Raw genomic sequence first — 25486 nt, 5'->3', positions numbered from 1 at the left:
GACGGAAGGGTCTGTTTCTGTGCTGTACATCTCTCTGGCTCCATGACTCTCTGCTATAGTTCCACCTTCAGTCTGAGTGACAATGGCAGCCAAAGCTTTCTGTATGTCCACATTCACTGTCTGGATTTAGATGGTAACCGATGTTGATATAAATTCCCATATTGTTTTAGGAAAATAAGAGTTTGTCACAGCTGTGTGAAGAAAGAAAAAGATTGCTGATGACATGCCAGACAATGAGAGTGAAGGAGGTATAAACTGGAGTTAAAAGGGTGTGTGCTTTTGTTTTCAGGGTTTCTGACTCATGGTAATAAGCTGACAATGACGAGTACTCTCCTAGAATGCTAGAACAGCACTAGAATGCTGGACTGGAAACTTCAAGCATTTTCAACCTTTGGAAATCAAAGACCAAAAGGGAGAGGAGATGATGTAGTGCAGTTAATAAAGGATGAGATCAATCCGTTATTGGAAGGAGACTTAAAATTGAAAGATTAAGAAACTCAACAAGTCTGGCAGCATCTGTGCTGAGACAAACAGAACTAACATGTTGTGTCTGCTTCTGAAGCAATGTCATACTTGACTTGAAACGTGAACTCTGTTTCTCCTGCTGAGTTTCTCCAGTGTTCACTGTGACTGTTTCTGATTTTTAGCATCCGCCTTTATTCCAATGCAGAAAATGACATTTACTAAGGGTGTGGGATATTATTAGTGTACTTTTTGCTAAGCAATGGTCCCTTCTTTCCATAATTGTTGCATGTCGTAGGCATTCATAAGAGAGTGCAGCATTTGGGCTTGATGGCAGAACCATGATTGTGGAAGGTGACAAGATACCACCCCTCATCCAGGTAAAAACAATGACTGCAGATGCTGGAAACCAGATTCTGGATTAGAGTGGTGCTGGAAAAGCACAGCAGTTCAGGCAGCATCCGATGCTGCCTGAACTGCTGTGCTTTTCCAGCACCGCTCTAATCCCTCTACCATCCAGAACAAGTGTGTGATTTACATTTGTTCTTAACAGTACCTTGATGAGAGTGATCCTGTTTTAACCATCAGTCATGTTCTGATTTCTTATCATTTATTACAAAGCACAGCAAGTTCATCTGATGTTGATAGTATGTGCCCTGTATGTTCAGTAGAATGCGATTTGTTTACGCCACTAAGATATAAGCTGAATATGACTCTGCTGAATACCAACTGCTAGCGTGGTCATTAAAAAAATCCAAAGAATTGAGTTTCCTTTCGATTGAGTTAAATCAAAGTTGTAGATTTAGATGGGAATTTCTTCAGTTAATTACAAAGGCAGATGAAGTAATGAAGGATTCTGACCCATTGTTGACCCCTTCAGCAAGGCTAATTAATTGTAAGACGGTGATACATATCATTCTGAATCAAATTAATCTGTCGTTACCTGAGTTTATCATTATCCAAGGAAAAAAAGAATTCATCAACTGTTTTTGAATAGTTTCATTCACTAATTGAAGACTATGAATATCCCACATTTAGATGCTGAAAGATCTATTTATCAACATTCATCTTCAAAAGTGATAAGACCATAAGACATATGAGCGGAAGTAAGGCCATTCGGCCCATCAAGTCCACTCCGCCATTCAATCACTTCAACTCCACTTACCCGCATTCTCCCTGTAGCCCTTAATTCCTTGTGACATCAAGAATTTGTCAATTTCTGCCTTGAAGACATTTAGCGTCCAAGCCTCCACTGCACTCTGAGGCAATGAATTCCACAGGCCCACCACTCTCTGGCTGAAGAAATGTCTCCGCATTTCTGTTCTGAATTTACCCCCTCTAATTCTAAGGCTGTGTCCACGGGTCCTAGTCTCCTCGCCTAACGGAAACAATTTCCTCATGTCCACCCTCTCCAAGCCATGTATTATCTTGTAAGTTTCTATTAGATCTCCCCTTAATCTTCTAAACTCCAATGAATACAATCCCAGGATCCTCAGCCGTTCCTCATTCCATCCTAGTTCCATGGTAAGTCTGGCCACTCCGCAAATCACGGTTGTTTTTCAATTGTAGAATTTTTAATGTTTTTGCTCTGGAGTGGTTTGCTTCTTTCCCAGTTTGACCTTGGCTGAACCACCCTTCTCAGCTCAGAGATTTAAAATGCCAACTTGATTGATAGCTGCGCTGACAAAGGATCTGAACATTTGGACTGAACTTCAAAGCCTCCCTGTCATAAGCTAAGTCAACACTTCAGTCAGAGAGGATGCTGCTTTATAGGCATTGTCCTTCAGGTGAGATGTGAAATGTGATCTTTTCTGTCTTTCCACTTGCATGTAGCAGGTCCCCTGCTAACACAGTACCAGGGAAATTCAGCCTCTGAATAAGACCTAACCCAAACAAATACCACACACAAAACTAAAACTCATGTAACAGATCATGTTTATCGTTGTGGGATTTCATTAGTGAAAAATACCTGCCTTTGTATAATAAGTGAGCATGCGTTCTTAACTATATTAGGTATAATTGAGAAAATTTGAGGCTGTGAAATGGTGCTTCAATATTTTTAGTCATCTCAATTGTAGGTTTCTCAAAAGTCAAATATTTATTGCATTGACTTGGTGCTCTCATTAAAAACTAATGTTGCTCAGACCACATTCTTTGAACCCATGGTAAGGGCTCAGAATGTTAAACATGGTGATGACAAAGTTCAGATCATGTAGGAAAGAATGGCTGTTGGGAAGATGATCATGTTGCAGAGCCGTTGTAATAAATGACTACCTACTTAATTGCAGAATGGATTGCAGGAAAGTCACTTTGTTCCAGTGAGCTATCACTTCTTGCTTTTCTTTTTGGCTGGGTGGGGGGTGCGGAGAGTGGCTGTAGTGGCATTATGAATATTGTTCCATTCCTTTCAGATATCTCCGCCTATACTTTAAATGGAGGAAATGACCAGATGGATTTCTACAATAGATTAAAACTTGCTGATGTACAATTACTTTTGGGAATGGCTCAGTGAATTTACAATGGAATAAGATGTACAGGCACAGTGGTTGCAACTGTGATTCCCTTTCTATTATCCAGCAATTAGGAGAAGTTGTGCAGTTTTTATCCACATAGCTGATTACCCAAATAATTTTCAGATCCAAATGGAAGATCAGCACAACGTTTATGTAATCAAAATTCAGAAAGTATGTTCTGTTTGTTTGAATTTTGCTTGCTGTTTAGATTGCCTCTCAATAGCACAGATTACCAATTATTCTCTTACCAATATTCACTTGTATATAACTGCTGATCTGAGTTCTCTTTGCAATAAAAGTTGGTACCATCCTAATCACTAATAATGTGCCGACATCAGACTGTCTGGGCAAAGTAGGTGAATACTATCTTTCATTTTACTGAAGCCACGCTTGGTTTTGTAGCCTTCTTTATCGGCTGCTTTTGTTTTCTGTATTTTTTTTGTGTGTTTTCATCATTTGTTGGTGAAAGGCATACAGTGCTGGTGTCTGGGTTACATTCTATGTTGTACATAATTCCATTTTTAACCTTAGTTCTACTTGTTGCTGGTGATCACTTTGGCAGGTATCTTAAGCTCTTTGATTCCTTAGAAGTGTGTGACTAAAATCAGTGCTACGTTTCTACGTATTGATGCAGGAAGGTAGGAACTGGAGTAGACCATTCAGCCCCTCAATCTAATTCTGCTCGGGTTCATAAGAGCATGACAAGAACAAGAGAAATAGAAGCAGAAGTAAGGCATTCAGCCCACTGAGCCTTCTGTGCCATTCACGGAGATCACATGATCTGTTAATCCACTTTCCTGCCTTTAATCGTAACTCTTGAATTCCTTCACTGTTTAAAAATATTCACATAGTTACTACACTCTGTGGGAAGAAATTCCTCTGCATGTCTGTCCTAATTCATTCCACTGACATTATGCCCTTTTGGTCCTCGACTCCTCACCCAAGGGGAATCAACTTTGCCACACCTACCTTGTCAAGTCCCTTAAGAATTTTGTGTGATTCAATAATTTAGCCTCTCGATTTTCTGCACTCCACTGAGTACAGGTCCAACCTACTCTACTCCTCATACGAAAATCCTTCCATACTTGCTAACAACTTAGTGAACCTTCTCTTGACTGCTTTCAATGCTGATGTATCTTTCCTGAAATAGGGGGACCAAGCATGTTTACATTATTTTAGGTTTTTATCTAACTAGTGCCTTGTGTAGTTTTAGCAAGACCTCTCTCTATTTTATAGAGTCATAGAGATGTACAGCACAGAAACAGACCTTTTGGTCCAACTCATCCATGCTGACCAGATATTGTAACCTAATCTAGTCCCGTTTACCAGCACTTGGCCCATATCCCTCTAAACCCTTCCTATTCATATACCCAGCCAGAAACTTGTTAAATGTTGTAATTGTACCTGCAAAACATGGATACTAGCTTTTTGTGTACACAAGGACCCCCAAGTTCCTCTGTGCTACAACCTTCTGTGATGTTTCTCTATTGAAATAATATTCAACCATTCCATTCTTCCTGCCAAAGTGTGTAACCTCACGACTTCCCATATTGTTTTCCATCTGCCAGTTTTTTGCCCACTCCCTTACTCTGTGTGTATCTCTCTGCAGACTCTATGTTCGTCCTCAGCACTTCCCACATATTTTTATGTAGTCATGTAATCATACAGCACAGAAACACACCCTTCGGTCCAACCAGTCCATGCTGACCATAATCCCAAACTAGACTCGTCTCATTTGTCTGCACTTGGCCCCGATCCCTTCACACCTTTGCTATTTGTGTCCTTATCTAAATTTCTTTTAAATGTTATAACTCAAACTGCATCCACCACTGGAAGTTCATTACATATACGAACCAATCTCTGTGTGTAAAAGAATTACCCCTCATGTCTTTTTTAAAATCTATCTCCTCTCACCTTAAAAATATGCATGCTAGTCTCAAAACCCCAACCCTTGGGAAAAGACACCTACCACTCACTTATCCATACCCCCCATGATTAGCAAAGCACACTTAATTCTGTCATCCAAGTCATTAATATATATTGTAAGTAATTGTCGTTCCAACACCAATCCCTGTGGCAATTCCACTTAGTTACTGGTCGTCATCCTGAAAATGCCCCCTCATCCCAACTTTGTCTTCTATTGGTTAGCCTATCAATTATTCCCATTGCATACCAGCAGAGCTGAGGTTTTCTCGAAGCAATTATTGTGGGAATACAGTAGTGACCCTGATAGTGCTTGGCCATTGAACTGTGTTGCTCCCATTCACTGTTTTTCCCTTTAGTTGCACATTGACAGCAAGTAGGGGTGTGGAACCATGGCGTCCAGTTAGTGAGTCGCAATCCTGACTCGGCTACTGTTATTGTCTTCAGGAACTGTAATATGTACAAAATATATATCTGATAAATAGTGGGATTCTCAAATCCACTTCGAGTTTCTAGAATGGAAACTGCATGAAGTTGAGCAATTAATGGTCTGAGTTTTTTTTCCTCTACCTTCCAGTTGACTTGTAGCTGGTTGTCATTTGTTGTGGAACAGAACAACTCTGGTTAGTATTTTAAACATGTTTTTGCTGCCATTTAGAAGACTTTGAATTTAAAGCGCTCTTCTCCTTTGTGGTTTTCATATGTCTTTCCAGCTCCACTTGAGTATAGGCCAGCTTTGGGAAGAGTCAATGACCCATTCATTGGTGTGACCTCTGGAACTCCCATAATAGTGCTTTTTACTGAGTTCACAACTAAACGTAATCAGGACTGATTACAAAATAAGATCACACCAAATCAGTTTGCACACAGCTTTACATAGAATGCGCCTCATGGGAGATGGGCCATTGAGCCCAACTGCTGTGGATCTTTCCTGTTGCATTATTTCATCTCGTCTCATCAACGTATCTTTTTATTTCTTTCTCCCTTGTACACTTAAAAGTCTCATTAACTGTATCTGTGCTGTCTGCCTCAGCCACTTTATGCAGTTGTGGATTCCACATTTCCTCCGGACTCCGAGTGAGGTGTTTCCTTCTGAATTCCTAACTGTGGGTGTATTGGTGACAGTCCATTTTCAAAAAATAGAGCAAGTTAGCAAGTATATTGTACAATGTCTTCCTTTACCTGATATTATCCACAACCCATTTGCTTCACTTCAGATAAACTGTCTGCTGCTTTATGAAGGCACTGATGAACTCGCTGTTTGTGCACCCCGGCTGCAGCCATACCATTGTATTTGTTCCTCTGTTCTATTACCCTAATGCACGTTGTATGGTGTGATCTGCCTGTACTGCACGCAAAACAAAACTTTTCAATGTAGCTGGGTACATGCGACAGTAGTAAATCAAAATCACTGTTCCATTCAATGCATGTAGGGTGTGAGTTCAGATCCCAGCATGGCAGCTAGTAACATTTAAACTTAACTCATACATCTGGAATTCAAAGTTCTTCTTAATTACAGTGTGTTGAATTCACTAGCACTTGTTATAAGAACCCATCTGGTCCACCAGTGTCCTTTAGGGAAGGAAATCTGGCAATCTTACCAGATCTGGCCTATATGTGACTCCAGGCCCACAGCCATGTGGTGGACACGTAACTCCCTTCTGAAGTGGCATAGTAAGCCAAACAGTTCAGGAGCAAGCAGGGATGGGCCAATAAAAGCTGACATTGCCGGTGATGCTCACAACCTATCAAAGAATAAAAATAAAATAATTCATCGGTTAAGTTTAGACTACAGGGCAAAACAACAACATGCAACACTTTGGCTGGAGGATGGGGCTGGCAGTGAGTGAAGATAGTGAGTAAGTTGTATTTTAAAATACTTAACACTATACTTAGCTGCCTTTAATCAGTAACTTTTAGGTTATAATAATGAGGAGGAATTAAATTTTTTGTTATTGTCATCAACATATCTTTTTATTTCTTTCTCCCTTGTACACTTAAAAGTCTCATTAACTGTGTCTTGTCATTGTGGCAAGATAAACAGAACAAGCATTCACCTGATGATTCCACTGAGCAACACTGAAGTAAGGAGTGAATTTGCATCCTCGGTCTATGCTACTGAATATCCCCAAGTGATTTATAATCAGTGCGGTATTTTTGAAGTGTAGTCACTGTTGTAAGCTAGGAAGTGGTGTTATTGGCTGTAAAATGTGTGGGAGGTGCTGAAAAGGGCTGCATGTAAAAGCAAGTTATTTAATCAATCTAGGCAGATCAAAAGAGCTTTGGAAAAAAAGTACTTGGATGAGCATTTGGAAGGTTGTATCGTTCAAGGCCATGGGCCAAGTGCTGCAAAGTGCAACCAGTGTAGATTTGGAGTAGTTTTTCTTGATGCTCCAGTGTGTCTTTCTGTAGTGTATGGTTCCATGAGATCAGAAAAGAGTCGTGCCCCCTCACTCATTATGTGTCAGAGCCTGCTGATGTCAACTAGATGGCACGTAGGCGTGTTGTACCTTAACTCCAAATCCCTGGATTCCTCCAGATTCTAGCTGGTATTTGCTATCTGTGTTTGTTGAATGCGTATTTATTAAGGATATGGTTGCATGATCTTTGCAGCTCAGTAGCCTGTTGTCATATGACTGCATAGGCTGGGGATTTTTTCACTGGAGCATAGGAGGTTGAGAAGTGATTTCAAGGAGGTTTATAAAATCATGAGTGGTGTAGATACGGTGAATGACAGGTATCTTTTCCCTAGGGTTGGATATTTCAAGACTGGGGGCATATTTTTATCATGAGGAGAAAGATTAAAAAATACATAAGGGGCAATTTTAAAAAAAAGACAGTGGTTCGTACATGGATTGAACTTCCAGAGGAAGTGGTGGATATAAGTACAATTATAATGTTTAAAAGACATTTGGATAAGTACATGAATAGCGATGTTTTGGGGTGATATGGGCCAAATGCAGGCAGGTGGTACTAATTTAGTTTGGGAACATAATCAGCGTGGATTGGAAGAGTCTTTTCCATGCTGTATGACTTCAGAACTCTATGATCTCTTAGTCTAAGCATGAGCAATGACTATGATCGATGTCTCAGTGGATAATTAACCGTTGTGCAGCTCAGTCCCAGCTGTAGATTTACACTTTCAAGCCTGGGAGGGGAAAAAAAAGACAGTGATGCCAAATTACTGAGTGAGTGCCATTTTTCAAATACTAATGGAGTTGCTGCCACAAGTATTAAGTGACCTGGTGGTAGAAAGTACAACTGGAGCACTCCACATTACAGTGAAACTTTAAAAATTCTAATGACACTTGGTAGGATTTTCAAATCAATTAAGTTGTACTTAAGCCTTCAGGGGAAAGAGAAATCTATAACTATGATTTAAGCTAGTTTCCTGCCTTTTGTGTTACTGGGATATTCCTCTCTTGTGTGATTACAGTTATCCAGAGTGACTCAATAGGACCATAACTGACCAAGCTGGCTAAATCCTGAAGGACCAAGCTGATAGATTGGTCCTACAGCTGACAGGGAAGGAATCAACTGGAGAGAAAGACCTGATCCATCACATCCTTACCCATCTACCTATTGCAGATTTATCTGTCCATGACCATAGTGGTAGGAGTCCAGTACACCGTTCTTATGCAGGTGAAATCCTGTGTTCACACTAAGGATATATTGTACTGTGTCGTCTGGCGAAATGAGAGAGATTCAGAACATATCCGGCATCTCAAAACTGTGCTTCATGAGGTAGTGTGGGCCATCCACAACAACAGAATTGTATTCAGCCACAAGTTATAGCATCCTGGTATGGCATATCTCTCACTGTACCTCAAACTAGAGCATCAACACTCGTTCAGGATTGATGAAGGGCTTATGCCCGAAATGTCAATTCTCCTGCTCCTCGAATGCTGCTTGACCTGCTGTGCTTTTCCAGTGCCACACTTTATCAACTTTGACTTTCCAGCATCTGCAGTCCTCACTATCTCCTCTGTGAAGAGTTGGAATCAATTTATTTGTAATAAACAGGAATGTTTGTTCAGTTCAGAAATGAGATATTGCTTTTTGGAAGCCTGAGTCTAAAAAGACAGGTAAATGGGGAACTTCGCACACTTTTATGAAATCGTTAACTCCCAGTAGTTGAGAGTCTTGACTTCCAGCACTCCACTGCAGAGAGATGTAACAGGAGGACCAGCAATTATGTCTCACTCCTTTGAGATTCTGAGCTGCTTTGTCACAAGTCCATATGTTGTCATTACAGTAGATTTTCCCTGGGGGTCCAGAACCAGAAGGCATAGGCTTCAGTGAGAGAGAAAAGATTTAAAGGAACCTAAGGGGCAACTTTTTCCACACAGAGGGTGGTGCATACATGGGATGAGCTGCCAGAGGCAGCGGTGAAGGCTGGTACAATTACACCATTTAAATGGCATACATGGGTATATGAATAGAGGGATATAGGCCAAGTGCTGGCAAATGGGATTAGATTAGGTTAGGATATCTGGTCGGCATGGACAAGTGGATCGAAGGGTCTCTCCATGTTGTACAACTCTGACTCTGTTGTGCTTGTGACATTCCTTAGTATTAACCCTCTCAGCCCTGTATAAATTAGCAACAGCACCTTACATTATTCAAATTTGTTTTCACCAGTGAAGACTGCCCACTTTGAAAAAGGAAGGACTATATTTCTGGCAGTGCTGTAAACTGTAACAACATAGGGTAAACACCCCCCTCCCTCCCTCCCCTGCACTATTTTAAACCAGCAACACAGAAAAGATTTACCCCCTATGGTAATCTGTGAAAATTTGAGAGGCCAAGAACTATCCCAAAGGTCACTATTTAAAGTAAACGTTAACAACTTTATTCCTTAAAGTATAACAGAGAGTAATTAACTAACAACGATATACAACTCCCTTCTCTAACCTATCTTTTACCTTCCCCTTCTACAATACTAGTTTGATAAAATCCCCAATTAAGATTTACTTAAAAATTTAAATTTCAAAATCAGCCAGCTGTTGAATCTTCTGTTTGTATCTTCCTCTGTCTTCTTTTGGATTTCTGTTTCACAAGTTATTGATTGATAAAGGTACCTGTAAGAGAGCTATTCTGCAGCCAGTCTGCCTGTGTTGGTAGTTTGGCAGTTCTCCTCCCAACTGTTTAATGTTCCCCGATCTTATACCCTCTAAGCATCGGGTTGTATCATTGGCTTTTAATATTGCCAATATACTCAATTCTAACTTGATTGGAGTTTGGCTTTTTTGAGGTGTATAATTTAAACTGATTGGTTGCATTTAAATTTGTTTTTGTCTCCAGGCAATCAGCTACCCTAGCTGCTGGACCACATGTTACATTATATCTTATTCAGAACACTTGGTGTTGTCAGGTAGTCCTGCTAGCTTTTAACTTTCTTAAAGGTGCAGTATACCCACATCTTCATAGCAAGACATATGGTATGTAATGCTCTACCAATCAGATTTCATGAAGAATAGAAATTTCTGGTATTCCCTGAATGGGATTGTCACTTCACCAACTGGAAACCATTCCGAAGTTGTGCAGAGCCTGACGATTTCCCAGGTCACCTCGATGTGGTTTGGCAAGCTTTCAGGTAGAGGTGCTGATGTCTGTATTGTCCATAGCTGTCATTTTAATTTTTAATTTATCCAGTGTGTGAACTATATGCACCATCCTGCCAGTATTGCATCCAGTAAGGCAGGGAACAGAGCGATAAGAAATGTAACATTATTGTGTCTTTTAAACGTTGTAACTGTACCTGCATCCATCGCTTTCTCTGGCAGCTCATTCCACCCTTGAACCACTCTCTCTGTTAAAAGAAAAGTTACCCCCCATTTCCTTTTTAAGTCTTTCTCCTCTCACTGTAAAAATATGCCTGCTATTTCTGATCTCCCCCACCCTAGGGAAAAGACCCTCGTCATTCACCTTATCTTTGCTCCTCATGATTTTATAAACCTCACTAAGGTCACCTCTCTGCCTCATACGCTCCAATGAAAACACTCCCAGTCTTTCTAGTCTATTTTTATATCTCAAACCCTCCATTCCTGGCAAGAACCTGGTAAATCTTTTCTGAACCTTCTCCAATTTAGTAACATCCTTCCTAAAGCAGGGCGACCAGAATTGCGCACAGTAACCTAGAAGAGGCCTCACCAACGTCCTGTACTACTTCAACATGGCGCCCCACCTCTTCTCCTCAAAGGTCTGAGCAATGAAGGCAAGCGAGCTAAATGCCGTATTAATGACCCTGTCTTCCTGTGACGCAAATTTCAAAGAATGATGTGCCTGAATGTCTAGGTCTCTCTGTTTTAAGTTAGAGCAGCAAGCCAGTATTTTATAGTAGTGGTTACTCTGAAATGTGTGGAGGGTGTCCCTATCTCTGGCTGATTACTCATTGAAAAGGCAAATAAAAAGTCATGGGAAAATGGTGTTGACTAAATCATGTGCATTCTTTTTGGTGAGCGGCTTTCCCAATTAAAACTTTATTCGATGTATCTCGTGAATGAAAGATTGGCTGAACATAAAGCTGCAAAATCTACCCCCTTGACTAAATTTATAATGTAGATGAAGCAGGTTAAAGTTGACGTATTTGCCAAATCCAACCCTAGCAGATGTGAGTGGATGTGCTCTACTGATTTTAAAAAGAATAAAGATTGAATTGCAGTGCTTACATGTGCAAATGCTGCAGGCTTGCATCAAGCAAAGCTTTTGATGGTTGATAAACTTAAAGCTTGGGTCATTTAATGATGCAGTTATCTGCAATTTACTATGCATGCGTGGGTGAACCAAGATATTTTACAAGAATGGTTTCAATGCGTTTTTGCATCTGCAGTGAAATAACATTATACAAAAGATGTCCGAAGATAATGAACTTTTTTTTTTAGTACTTTTTTTTTCTTGGAGAGAAGGCCAACAGGAGATCTGAAGAAGTTTTCAAAATCGTGTTGTCTCTGGGCAAGGTGGATAGAGTGAAACCGATCCTGTTCATAAGGTGTTTGAACACCAGGGGGCACAAATTTAAAGTGTCGAGCTCACCCTCCTGAATCTGAGTTAACATTTTTACAATTTGCCTACTCTAACCTCATTAATTTGACCTATGGACTGGTCTGTTGTCCAGAATATGAACTGTCAGTAAGGAAGTTACTTTCTTGAGAAAGTTAGCTGATCATGAAGACATTATATAGAAAACTTTCAGTCTATAGCAGACAAGATGCCGTCGGTAATTTGGATCAGATTAGATTTCCTACAGTGTGGAAACAGGCTCTTCGGCCCAACCAGTCTACACCGACCCTCCAAAGAGTAACCCACCCAGACCCGTTTCCCTCTGACTAATGCACCCAACGCTATGGGCAATTTAGCATGGCCAAATCACCTGTCCTGCACATCTTTGGACTGTGGGAGGAAACCAGAGCACCCGGAGGAAACCCACGCAGACACAAGGAGAAATTGCAAACTCCACACATCTAGTCGCCCGAGAGTGGAATCGAACCCGGGTCCCTGGTGCTGTGAGGCTGCAGTGCTAACCACTGAGCCACCGTGTGAAAAGGGCCACATTGAGGATGGTTTGGAGAAAACTGTTACCCAGTGCTATGTCTATGGAATGCTGTTTTGACGAAGAGGATTTTGAAGTATTTGGTGTATCACATTGAACCAATACATTGCGCAGAATTGTGGAAATCTGAATGATACTCCTTCTACACACCAATCAGTAAACTTCACAAATATCAGATTGACGAGTAGGTTGAAGCTGACGAAGAGGCTGATGATTCGTGATGCAGCAATTTTGGGAAGTATTGTGAATTCTTAGGTCAGAAGGTAATTCCAATGAAGAGGGGAAACTAACTTGGACAAATGCTGCTTCAGCTTTTGCAAAGTTGATTAAATTTGCTGATGGGCAGATGTTACTCCGCAAAAGAGGTTTTGCAATTGTGTAGTCTGCACTCTGCTTTGATGAAGAAAAGGCAGGAAGCAAATTGTCAAGCTGACATTAGGGATTTATTTAGGAAAGCATCTCAGCCTTTTACTAGGATTCAGTATCCTGTACTTTCTACATCTTCAAATACAGTTGTAAGAGATACTGGTGTTTACTTCCTTTTGTTGTTTAATACTTCATTTTACTACACTTTTGAAGAGTCAAAATAAAAATAGGACGGTTCTTTATTTCCTGCATACCGGCATTTTGGTTTCACATTTTATTCCTTGCTACAGATATTGTGCTGTATGCCATTGGTAAAAATAACTCTGTTAACTGGTATTTTTGATTTACCAGTGTTACCAGTTCCCCATGCATGCCAGATAATAAGGGTTTTATTATTATCTACTATGTTATTTGATAATGAAAGAATTTCGCATTGAGCTGAAGCTAATGGTGGCATGAATGAAATTGTCCAAACAACGTAAAGTGAGTGTGAAATGCCTTCTGAAAGAGTCACCGTTTATTATTTTACATCAAGGAGAGAGCCACTTTGATTTCACACTGTTGCCTCATGTTTTAAAATTATCCATTGAAACTTCTGATGGCTCCTGATGCAAGGAGTGATCAGTACCAGCCATCATGTGCCTGATTACATTTTCTATACATGAGTGGGAAACAAGCTGTGTGCTCTGTAAAGCTGAAATTAAGAGGAGTGCATTAGTTACACAGCCCTCAACTGAGTTCAGGATAGATAATTAGGTTTCCCCTGTCACCTTAATTAATCAGCCATGAGCACCAAGCACATTTAAAATGACTTGGAGTTATCTACTTGAAATTTGGAACTGCATTTTCATTTTTCTTGTGTGACATTTCTGCAAAATGTCTTATTTGTACCTTTCAGACACCCATTGGCATTTTGTTTAATTTATTTGCTTCCAAAAACAGCACAGTAATGCGTAACCAGTTGAGACGCAAGATGTTGCGCGCTTGTATCCGATAAAGAACAAAGGCCCTGGAATTAACTTGTGGATACTGGTGTGTAAAAGCTTTCATCCTAACTGCCTTCCATTTCCAACCCCCGGGAGGAACTGGCCCATTTAGATTGCAGAGAAAGGGATTTCACTCCAACACCTCAAGCTTTGCTATTCTGTTTTGAAACCAACATTTTTTTTTAATCCGTTGGAATCAGTCCAATTCAAAGAAGGGTTTTCGGAAATACAGCACAGGTTCCGATGTTCTCAGACTTTAATAAGATGTATTTATGGGTGAGTGAAACTTGCACCCTGCTGCACTGTTTGTGATTTGTTCACTAATTACAGAAAAATAGTGGACATGTGAAATCTCCTATTGTAAAGTTTGGGTATGCTGAGTCCTTGTGTTTTTGGTGCACAGAGTGCTGCTTTGATTCCCTGTGTTGCACATGTGTACACATGCACACACATACATACGTGTATACATGTACACACACATGCACATACGTACACACGCACACATACATGTACACACACGCAAGTGTACACATGTACACACATGCGTACACTCTCCCTCACTCTCTCACTCTCTCTCTCTTGAACTGGATGGTATTTGGATGAAGGGGCTGATGGGCACAGGAAGTCCGCACTGATACAATGCCAAGTAGGTAGACCAAGGTGTCAGTCAGCGTTTAACATTGAAGAATGTCAAAAAACCAAAAAGTGCTGGAGAAACGTAGCAGGTCTGGCAACATCTATGGAGAGAAAAACAGACTTAATGTTTCCACGACTCTTGTTTGGAATGCCGAATGTCATCTCTCTGCTTCTCTCCCCACAGATGCTGCCACACCCACTGAGCTTCTGCAGCACTTTCTTGTTTTGTTTCAGATCTCCAGCATCGGCTGTGCTCAGTTTGAATTTTGTAACATTGAATTGTTGCCTGCAGTTCGGTTTTTGGCCTTTGTTCAGCAGAACCTTAACCCTACCACTCCTGTCAGCTTGCAAGGGGAGTCAAATACTTCGGGGTTAGTTGCTGGTTGAGAAGTTTATTGAGGTGTTTGCTACTCTTGGAGGTGGCTAAAGTTGACAGGGACTAGCATGGCAGATTCTGAAGACATGGTGCCGACTTGGAGTCGCCTTCTGATTAGAACCCTTCACCTCCGTATGGGTGAACAACTATCAGCCTCCCTGGCCAGTGGCATTGTGACAAGAATGCAGATGGTACAGAGCTGGGGGAGAATCAAGAGAAGGGTTCCATCCAGGGTCTTAATGGAGCACAGCCTCTCAGACAACTTTCTGGTATTCGATGAAATCTGCCACTTAAAACAGCCAGCACTGCATCCTCGGAGCAGGGAGAAACATTATTGGTGCTGGCTGTGGAATTGACGATGGCCATCGACCTTCAGGTGTCAGATTGGATTAGATGATACTTGCAATATCTCTCTGTGTTTGCTGGCTGCGGTTGCAGACTGGGCTATGTCACTGGGCTTCTGTCTGCAGAGAGAACTGATAGCACTTCTTTCTGTCCTTCTATTGTGAAAGCAGGTGGAGCAAATGCGGGAGAGATTACCCCATGTTGCATGATGCCATTGCCTGTCCACCCATCACTTTGGTGTGGCATAGATCACCACCTGACCTCCATATGACCAAAATGCCTGCATGTGCCCAGAGTCCAGAGCTTGGATGATTGCACACATTGGATCATAACATATCATGGCTCAACAACTTGCTCATAGTCCATTCAGTGTCATCTACTGTGCCATCTACATCTTGGAATTTTTCTTGTCAAACATTTTTAGCCAGTAAGTCAAAGGTGATTTTAAAGTTGTGAGTCTCTATGGAGATAGCAGCGATACGAATTCATAATGCCAGGTTATAGTCCAGCAGGAGAAAGTGAGGACTGCAGATGCTGGAGATCCGAGTTGAAGAGTGTGGTGCTGGAAATGCACAGCAGGTTAGGCATCTCCTCTGATGCTGCCTGGCCAGCTGTGCTTTTCCAGCACCACACTCTTCAACTATAGTCCAACAGGTTTATTTGGAAGTACAAGCTTTTGGATCATAACCTGGTGTTGTGTGATTTTTAACTTTGTCTACCCCAGTCTAATACGGGCACCTCCTCATCATAATTCATAATGGTTATGGCTGCTGATTATTCCTTACCCCATGTGCATTGGCACAACAGTAAGATGTCATTGACTCCTCCTTGAACAAATCAGGTTGGATGTGACATGTTAACTCTGTTTCTCACTGTACAGGTGCTGCCAGACCTGCTGAGTTTCTCCAGCACCCTCTGTTTTCATTAAAGTGCCATTGTTTGATTGTGTCTTTCCTCTGGCAAATCGATCATTTGTATTTTTTGCCTGAGGGGACAATTCTTAAGCTAACCAGTGTGGAGTTGGATGGTGTATAATTAGATGCAGTGATGCAATGAGGCTGGAAGGAGAGGTGGTGGTACTGTGGAAGCCAGTATAAAAGCGACATCCTCTGTGTAGTTGGGAGAGCAGAGAGTGGGTGAGTGCAATTTTCACCCTCTTTAGCTTTTTACTTCCAGGAGCAAGGCTGCTTTCTTTCGCTATTTCTTTTTCTTCCCTGTAGTGAGACTGCACAAGCAAAATTATTTTTGACTGGTTGACTGAAGAGATGCTGCTGATTATAATATCTGATAGTGTAAAAGACAGTGATTAAGTTCAGGGATTGAAGCGTCTGATGAACTCAATTGCACTGTACAGCCTCCTCAAGGAGGGGGACAAAACACTCTTTAAAAAGCGGGCCCAGCAGTCAACCACTTAGCTCATCAATAATCACCTCAGCACAATTGACTCACCCTCCCACCCTCTGGTATTTGAGAAACTTGCAGCAGACTCATACAATGAAAAAAAACTCACAAGTGAAATCTATCCTACTCACTTGACAGAAAGCAAGGATGAAATGTTATTGAACCTCAGCTTGTCTCCCATGTCTGTCTATTTTCAGACTTATCTGTCCAGATACTACTCAAAGGTGTGACCTGCTACTTGAATCATGCACAATCAGGTGCAGATGGTGGCTGTACTTTATCTATCCTTTCTTGTAAAATGAATTAAATTCAGAATGTTTTAGATAATCAGTATTCTTAACCCACTGTACATAACCGTGATCATTCTCGCATAGAACATTACAGCAGATTACAGGCCCTTTGGCCCTCGATGTTGCGCCAGCCTGTGAAACCAATCTGAAGCCCATCTAACCTACACTATTCCATTCTCATTCATATGCCTATCCAAAGACCATTTAAATGCCCATAAGGTTATTGAGTCTACCACTGTTGCAGGCAGTGTGTTCCACACCCCGACTATTCTCTGAGTAAAGAAACTACCTCTGACATCTGTCCTATATCTATTATCCCTCAATTTAAAGCTATGTCCCCTCGTGCTAGCCATTACCATCCGAGGAAAAAGGCTCTCAGTGTCCACCCTCTGATTATCATATATGTCTCAATTAAGTCACCTCTCAACCTGCTTCTCTAACGAAAACAGCCTCAAGGCCCTCAGCCTTTGCTCGTAAAACCTTCCCTCCGTACCAGATTCCACTTTCAGAGAACCATGAGCCTGATCTCCAAGGCCCCTCTGTTGCACGTCATTCCTTAAAGCCCTACCATTCACCATGAAACTTCTACCTTGATTTGACCTTCCAGATTGCATGCCCTGAAACTTATCTGCATCAAACTGCATTTGACATGGGTCTGCCACTTCCTCAACTGATCAAGGACCTGCTACACTTCGCATCTTTTATTATGTTCCGTCCATAAGCTCCTTTCACGTGCCATAAAGTATAGTTACTGTAGTCGCTATCTAAATAATATCCAGTGCAGTTCCTGGGGTTATTTTGAGTGGGCCACCTCAGTCCCCCCACCCTCCATAACCATCTGCTGTCCAAATTTGCTTGTCATTAAAGTTGGCCCTAACTAGTTATAAATCTAGTGTTGGATGTGTTGCCACAACATGATTCCATTCAGGTTGTTGGTGTGGACTCAATGTTCTGCCTGTAGATCAAGTTCCCAGTAACAACTATAGCTTCAGTCTGGCTCAATTCTTGACAGATGTTCTTGTGTTTAGCATTCTAATTAGAAACGCGGTCTACTGTGGTTGGGAACTGAAATGAAATGTGTGCACAATGCATTTTGTAGATGGTTCACAGTACTGCTCCTGTTCTTCTGTGGTGCAGGGAGTGAATGTTTGTGGATTTGGTGCCAATCAAGTGGGCTGCTTTGTCCTGGATGGTATGAAACTTGTGTGTTGTTGGAGCTATGCCCGTCCACGGCAAATGGAGTGTATTTCATCACACTCCTGACTTATCCTTTGCCAATGGTTGGACATATTTTGAGAGTCAGGAGATGGGTTGGTGCTGTGGAATTCTTAGTCTCTGACCTACTCATGTAACCACAGTGTTCAGGAGATTTGTCTAGTTCAGTTTCTGGTCAATGGTAACCCCCAAGATGTCGATTGTTGGAGATTTGGTGATAGATATGCAATTGAACGTAAGGGGATATGATTAGATTTTCTCATGTCTGAGATGGCTGCTTCCTGGCGCTTGAGTGGCACAGATGTGACTTGCAGTTTTGCTGCATATGGGCATGGATTGTTTCAGTGCTGAATTTTGGGTTGTATCGAACTGGCGTGGAGTTTGAACTCTTGCCTGGTTGCTGTGGTTAATTAATTGTGAGATAGTTTAATTCCATGTAACTGATCTTGTCTTGCGGTGAACTGTAACACTACCCTGTAAACTTGCACGAGAGTGGATTGTCAGACACCACACTAATTCTGTGGTTCACAAACACATGCTCTTGAAGGCTAATTTCTGAAGCGACAGCTCAGAATTTGCAGCATGTACATGACATGGAATGAAGCATATCCTGGGACTTGTAATTTATGATCAGACAGCAACTGTTTGCAATCAAGTGGGATTGCAATGTCTAATTCGTAGCAGTAAGGATTCCCCATTCTTCAAAGGATACTTCGTAACAGTAGAGGAACGCAGTGCAATTTGTATGTTCTCCCTTTCCAGTACTTTTACTCCATAACACACGAAAAACATCAATCTCCTCATCTCTGTAAGAAAGAAAGTCTTTCAAGCTAGTTTGACTTGTGGGTGTCAGTAAACATTGCTCCTGGGTCAATGTATTACGCATCTGAAGATAAAAAGCAAAGAACAAATGAACTCACCTCAATAATGAAACTCTGTGGAGTTTGCACATTCTTCCCAGGTCTTCTGTTTCCCCTCACAGTCCAAAGGTGTGCAGGTTAGGTGGATTGGCCGTGCTAAATTGTCTATAGTGTTCAGGGATGTGTAGGTTAGGTGGGGAAATGCAGGGTTATAGGGATTGGGTTGCAGTTGGGTCTGGGTGGGCTGCTCTTCGGAGGGTCATTGTAGACTCAAAGAGCCAAAAATGGCCTGATTCCACACTGTAGGGATTCTGTTATTCTACATTAGATTATTTTGGCATCTGAGATTCAAACAAATTGTAATGCATGAAACCAAGTTGCACTCATGAAGCTTCCAGAAGTCTTCATGAGATAATTGGCAGGTTTTGATGGAGTTGGTTGAGAAAGAAATGTCAAAAGCTTTGGTTTTAAGAGACGCCTGTCAGAACGGCAAAGATTGTTTCTTCATAAAGATGCGTGTTGCTGTTTCTTTGCATGGCTACGGATGGAATATAAATGCTAAAACAGTTGTTGGGAGTGGGTGTGAAAGAAAATAAAGATTATGGGAAACAAAACCTGTTCAGTCATCCGGTGGCATATCTGAAAATCTTCAGTGAAGTTTCATGATGGAAATGAAACACATAAGCTGTGATGTATACATCTTGATAAATTTATTTTTTTTCTGCAATTTGAAGAAAATGAATTAGTTCTGACTTTCTGCAAAGGGTTTCTTAGTGTCAGGGCTTTGTTGTAACTGTTCACTGGAGCAGAGTTTATTTGTTTTAATGGTTCAGCTACATCTCTAAACTCTTCCACCTGTGTGTTAATGTAATGGTTTTTATTGCAACCCACCAGTGTATCACTTAGGATCAGATGTCCTGGGGATTAAACTCCTTCTGGTCAGACACAGAATTCTGGCATCAACGAAGCTGTGTGTGATAGAAGTTCACACTATTATTTTTCTCTCTCTCTGCATTGGGGATCGACACACGCACGACACACACAGTTCTGATTTGTTCCTGTGGGATTTATTTTTCTCTCAGACATGAATCTCCCAAGTGCACATAAGAGTTGGGGAACTTTGAGTTGACTCAACTCCCGAATCCCCTGTCTGCCATTGATAATGTACAAGATGGGAGTGTGATGGAATATTACCCACTTACCTGAGTGGGTGCAGCTCCAACAACACTCACGTTGCTTAACAACATCCAAGCCAAAGCAGTCAGCTCGATTGGTAGCCTGTCCACCACCCTCAGCATTCACTCCCCTTGCCATCACTGCAGTGTACGCCTTTCTGCCAAAGTTAAACGGGGGTCTGTTCAGTTCTCGGAGCCCCCCCCCCAATCCTTCAATATAATCTTCAACAAGTAAGAAATGCCATTGATTTGTTTGCTGGATCGAGTCAGACTCCAGCATGTGTTCATTTCTCCATATGCTTCTGTATGGAACTGAACTACTTTTGTGACTACATATGTATATAAAGGTATTTTTAAGATTAAAATATATTTTTGAAATATGAAAAAGCAGCTTCTGTGATAGTAATAAAACAAGGTGACCGACTTGTATCTCACTACAGTTTATGTTTCTGGTTGGTCATGTTGACAATTATGAGGAGGAGGGGGATATAGAATAAGCCCTGCATCACGCTCAGTAATGCAATACCTTGGAGAAGGAGTACAGAAGATTTACCTGTCGTGATAAGAGGGCTGCAGCACTTGTAGACTAATTGACTGGAGAAGCTGCAATTGTTCTCCTTTTAACAGAAAGACAGATTCAATAAAAGTATTTCAAAATCCATGAGGTCTTTTTTTTGTAGCCTAGGTAAAGAACACCTGTTTCCACCGCCAGGGTAGGCAGTAGTCAGAATTAAATATGAGAAGACAGATGAGGATTTTCTTATATGAAATGCCCTATTTTGGATTTGCATGGCTTATGCTGGAAGTGTCGCATAAACAGCTTCGATTGCAACTTTTGTAAAGGAATTAAGTAAATATTTGAAAAAGAAAACATTTCAGAACTATGGAAAAGAACAGAGTGGAGTTAATTGGATAGTTCTTTCACACAAGCTGGCATAGTTGCAGTAGATTAACTGACCTCCTATGTGGCAGGGTTTTGTATTGTATGTTACCTCCTTGTTTTTCCTAACTATTATGTATAACTCTACACTGCCAGGTCACAAAAACCAGTTTGTTTTGCACCTTGGAAAATGGCCCAGAGTCAAATTCATGTTCGTTTTACTTGTGGCGTGCAGAATTTGTTTTGCATTAACTCTGGGTATGTGAACAATACAAATTCAGATGCTTGCTGTGAATTGTTGAGCACTGCAAGGCTTCTGTTAACTACTTTCCAAGTGGTGTTTTCAGTCCATCTGTCCAACCTGCTAACCCTTCAGCTAACTTTTAGAAAAAAAAAACTACTGCTCTTGTCCCAACACAGGTCTTTTAAAGTTTCTGATTACAATTGGAAATAGGTCATGTTTCGAACAAATCAGTTTGTTGTGTTTGGCGCAATCTGCTTCAGTTGGAAGGTAGATCCTTTGAGTAAAGTAATAGTCAATTAAAATTGTGAGGAGCCAGCATGGTGAAAATTTGCAATGGGGACCTAAAGTGCTGATTCAGTGTTGTAAGGATTTACTGTAGAGTCATCGGGTCATAAAGCTGGATAGCATGGAAACAGACCCTTTCGGTTAACTCATCCATGCTGACAAGATAATTTAATCCTATTTGCCAGCATGTGGCTCATATCCTTCTAAATCCTTCCTATTGATGCGGAGGTACTGGTGTTGGACTGGAATGGACAAACTTTAAAAATCACACAACACCAGGTTAGAGTCCAACAGGTTTATTTGGAAGTACAAGCTTTTGTCTTGCTGCTTCAGGTAGCGGGGGGGGGGGGGGGGCAGCATCATAGGACACAGAATGTAAAATAAAAGATCAAAGTGTCCTACAACTGAAGTGATATACTTGGGCAAACTTACATCGCTGTTAAGTCTTAATCACTGAAAATTGGGATGCGGGTTTTGATTCATTTACACACAATTCCTATTCATATACCCATCCAGATGTCTTTTGAATGTTGTAATTGTACCAGCCTCTACCACTTCTTCTGGCAGCTCATTCCATAAACGCACCGCCTTCTGGGTAAAAAATGTTGTCCCTTAGGTCCCTTTCAAATCTTTCCCCCCTCACCTTAAACCTCTGCCCTCTGGTTTCAGACCCCCCTACTCTGGGGAAAAAACTTGGCTATTCACCCTATCTTTGCCCCTCATGATTTTATAAATCTCAGCCTCTGACGCTCCAGGGAAAACCGCCCCATCCTATTCAGCCTCTCCCTGAAGCTCAAACCCTCCAAGCCTGGCAATGTCCTTGTAAATCTTTTCTGAACCCTTTCAAGTTTCGCATTGTCCTTTCTATAGTAGGGAGATCAGAATTAATGCAGTATTCCAAAAGTGGCCTAACCAATGTCCTGTACAACCGCAACATGACATCACAACTCTTATACTATTATTAGCTACATATACTACCATAATGACATAAATCAATTATGTTTCTAGCTTGTTTTCACACTGAAAATAGTCCACAACATTTATGCACAACCTCTTTGCTTTCCATTCAAGTATTTTAAAGAGATTGTGCCCTTTTAATAGGTTCTCAGTGAACAGAGTGTGAGGTTTGTGTGTTTCAGTGGATTGCTTTCTGAAGTAAGATGAGCACACACGCTGCTGAATGGGCACCTACAAAATATTCCTTTTACAAAAATGAAGGTTCTGATTTGCAGACACAACCTGGAGGAAGCAGATGACCGCTTGTTTCAGGTTCAGTACTGATTGTAATGACCCCAGAAATGCTGTTGGTTTTTCTGTTGATGGTTTTCACCTTATTCTGGCTGTTTCATCAAGCGGTAAGCTGTCATCAAGACCAGCAAGGTGCACATACTGTTACTTAGATTGTTCTCTCAGTTGGAGGCACCGAGCAATCAGAGCTTGTGGTGGGGCAGAGGAAGGTGTTTAATTATACTTCATTTCTAGTTTTAACTGTTAAAGCACTGGTATTATTTGTTCTTTACGATGCAGTAGTTCCAGTCTCTCTTTATCACCATAAGGGTTTAGTGACATTTGCTCTGCCTATCATCCTTCCATTCCGCCACCCCATCTCACTCTGTTCTTGCTGTAGCTTAGTGATAGCACTCATGCCTCTGTGACAGAACATTATGGGTGGAAATCTGACTTCAAAGGGTTGAGCACAAAACCCAAATCCTTATTTCAGTGCAGTAAGGAGCTGGGAACTCTGCAGTATCAGACATATGAAGCATTTACTCTCAGTCCCACCTCTCCTCTCTGCTAAGTGTAAATAATCCCACCAATTAAAGGTACATCAGTTTGGAAGTCCTGTTTCAAAGAAGAACAGACCAGTTTTTGCCTGCGCCCTGTTCACAATTTATTCCTTTAACAATGCTAAACATCTCTTGATGTCACTATCACCTTGCTGCTTTAATCCTTTGCTGTGCACATTATGTTACAGCAAAGGCTGTATTTGAGAAATATTTAATTGGCTGTGCAGTGCTTTGGGATACCCTGGGGTCCTCAAATGTGCAGTCTAAGTCTATTAGGGTCCACTTTCACAGGTACTACATGATTCTTTAGTCTGTTCAGGAATTGGGTCTTTATTCACCTCCTGAGTGTTAGTGAGTGTTTGTTCCTAGAGGGGAGAAGTGATGTGTCCTTGTCTGGTGTCCACACACACCATTTATAGCAGGGGCCATGCATCTTGATGAGCCAAGACTTGCCCAGTACTTTTCCCCCATTTCCCTAGCCAATGGACAGACAGGCTAACTTTCCTTACAACAAACCTTCCTTCCAATAAAAGCTGGCTTTGTTCAACTTTCTCAACATGCTCGAAGGATCAAACATGCATCTTTACCTATTTGTGGGTTAAACTCCTTGATGAGTTGAGCATTGGCTGTCAGGATGTGAATTTGGTTGATCCACATCTAATAAGTGATATGAATTTGCGAGTTTCGAGAAGATTTGGAGCTCAGGTTGAGGTTCTGGATGTCAGTTTGCTCGCTGAGCTGGAAGGTTAATTTTCAGACATTTCGTCACCATACTAGGTAACATCATCAGTGAGCTCTGGACGAAGCACTGGTGGTATAGCCCACTTGCTATTTACGTGCTTAGGTTTCCTTGGGCTGGTGACGTCATTTCCTGTTCTGTTTCTCAGGGAGTGGTAAATGTGATCCAAGTCAATGTATTTGTTGTTAGAGTTGCAGTTGGAATGCCATGCTTCTAGGAATTCTCGTGTGTGTATTTGTTTGACTTGTCCTAGGATGGATACGTTGTCCCAGTCGAAATGGTGACCTTCTTTATCTGTATGTAAAGATACTAGTGAGAGAGGGTCATGTCCTTTTGTGGCGAGTTGGTGTTCATGTATTCTGGTGGCTAGTTTTCTGCCTGTTTGTCCAATGTAGTGTTTGTTACAGTTCTTGCAAGATATTTTATAAATGACATTGGTTTTGCTTGTTGTCTGTATAGGGTCTTTCAAGTTCATTAGCTGCTGTTTTAGTGTGTTGGTGGGTTTGTAGGCTACCATGATGCCAAGAGGTCTGAGTAGTCTGGCAGTCATTTCTGAGATGTCTTTGATTTAGGGGAGAGTGGCTAGAGTTTCTGGACATTTTGTCTGCTTGTTTGCGTTTGTTGCTAAGAAATCGGCGGACTGTGTGCATTGGGTACCCATTCTTTTTGAATGCACTGTGTAGTTCCTCTGTGCTGCTGTGTGTGCTGGCTCATTGAAATAATATTCTAATGCAGCTTCGTTTGTGGATGTTGGGATGATCACTCCTGTAGTTCAGTATTTGATCCGTATGTGTTGTTTTCCTATAGACATTAGATTAGATTTTAGATTACTTAGTGTGGAAACAAGCCCTTCGGCCCAACAAGTCCACACCGCCCCGCCGAAGCGCAACCCACCCATACTCCTACATCTACCCCTTACCTAACACTACGGGCAATTTAGCATGGCCAATTCACCTGACCTGCACATCTTTGGACTGTGGGAGGAAACCGGAGCACCCGGAGGAAACCCACGCAGACACGGGGAGAACGTGCAAACTCCACACAGTCAGTCGCCTGAGGCGGGAATTGAACCCGGGTCTCTGGCGCTGTGAAGCAGCAGTGCTAACCACTGTGCCACCGTGCCGCCCATTGGTTTGAAGTTTCACTCTACTGTGACATCTAGGAATGGCAGTTTGTTATGGTTTCCTCCTCCTTAGTGAATTTTCTGCCAGTAAAGGTATCATTGATGGTCTTGAAGGTTTCCTCTAATTTGTTTCATTTAGTGATGACAAAGGTATCATCCACGTAGCGGACCCAAAGTTTGGGTTGGATGATTGGCAGAGCTGTTTGTTGGAGTCTCTGCAATACTGCCTCTGCTAAGAACCCTGATATTGGGTTGGATCCCATTTACCACCCCCTGAGAGAAAAAAAGGAAATTACATCACCACAGGAAATGGCATCACTAATCCAAG

At 41.5% G+C, this 25486-nt stretch overlaps 1 protein-coding gene across 3 annotated transcripts in view; it reads left to right on the top strand.

The window, feature by feature from the left end:
- Nucleotides 1–25486, top strand: part of pot1 (protection of telomeres 1 homolog) — a 332035-nt gene that overhangs the window by 32884 nt on the left and 273665 nt on the right. Inside the window, exon 1 of one of the 3 annotated variants that reach the window (XM_087997427.1) lies at nt 6642–6757. The exons of the other annotated variants lie outside the window; for them this stretch is intronic. The gene's annotated coding sequence lies outside the window, so the exon portion shown is untranslated. Of the gene's footprint in view, nt 1–6641; nt 6758–25486 lie in introns of those variants that run through there. 3 annotated transcript variants of the gene reach the window in all.

Source organism: Chiloscyllium plagiosum, unplaced genomic scaffold (assembly GCF_037043375.1).
Source record: "Chiloscyllium plagiosum isolate Xiang-an unplaced genomic scaffold, Cpla_swu_hap1 HiC_scaffold_19, whole genome shotgun sequence".
In the NCBI taxonomy this organism is placed as follows: domain Eukaryota; kingdom Metazoa; phylum Chordata; class Chondrichthyes; order Orectolobiformes; family Hemiscylliidae; genus Chiloscyllium; species Chiloscyllium plagiosum.
Note: the sequence above shows the minus strand (reverse complement) of the source record. Positions and strands in the feature narration are given on the sequence as shown.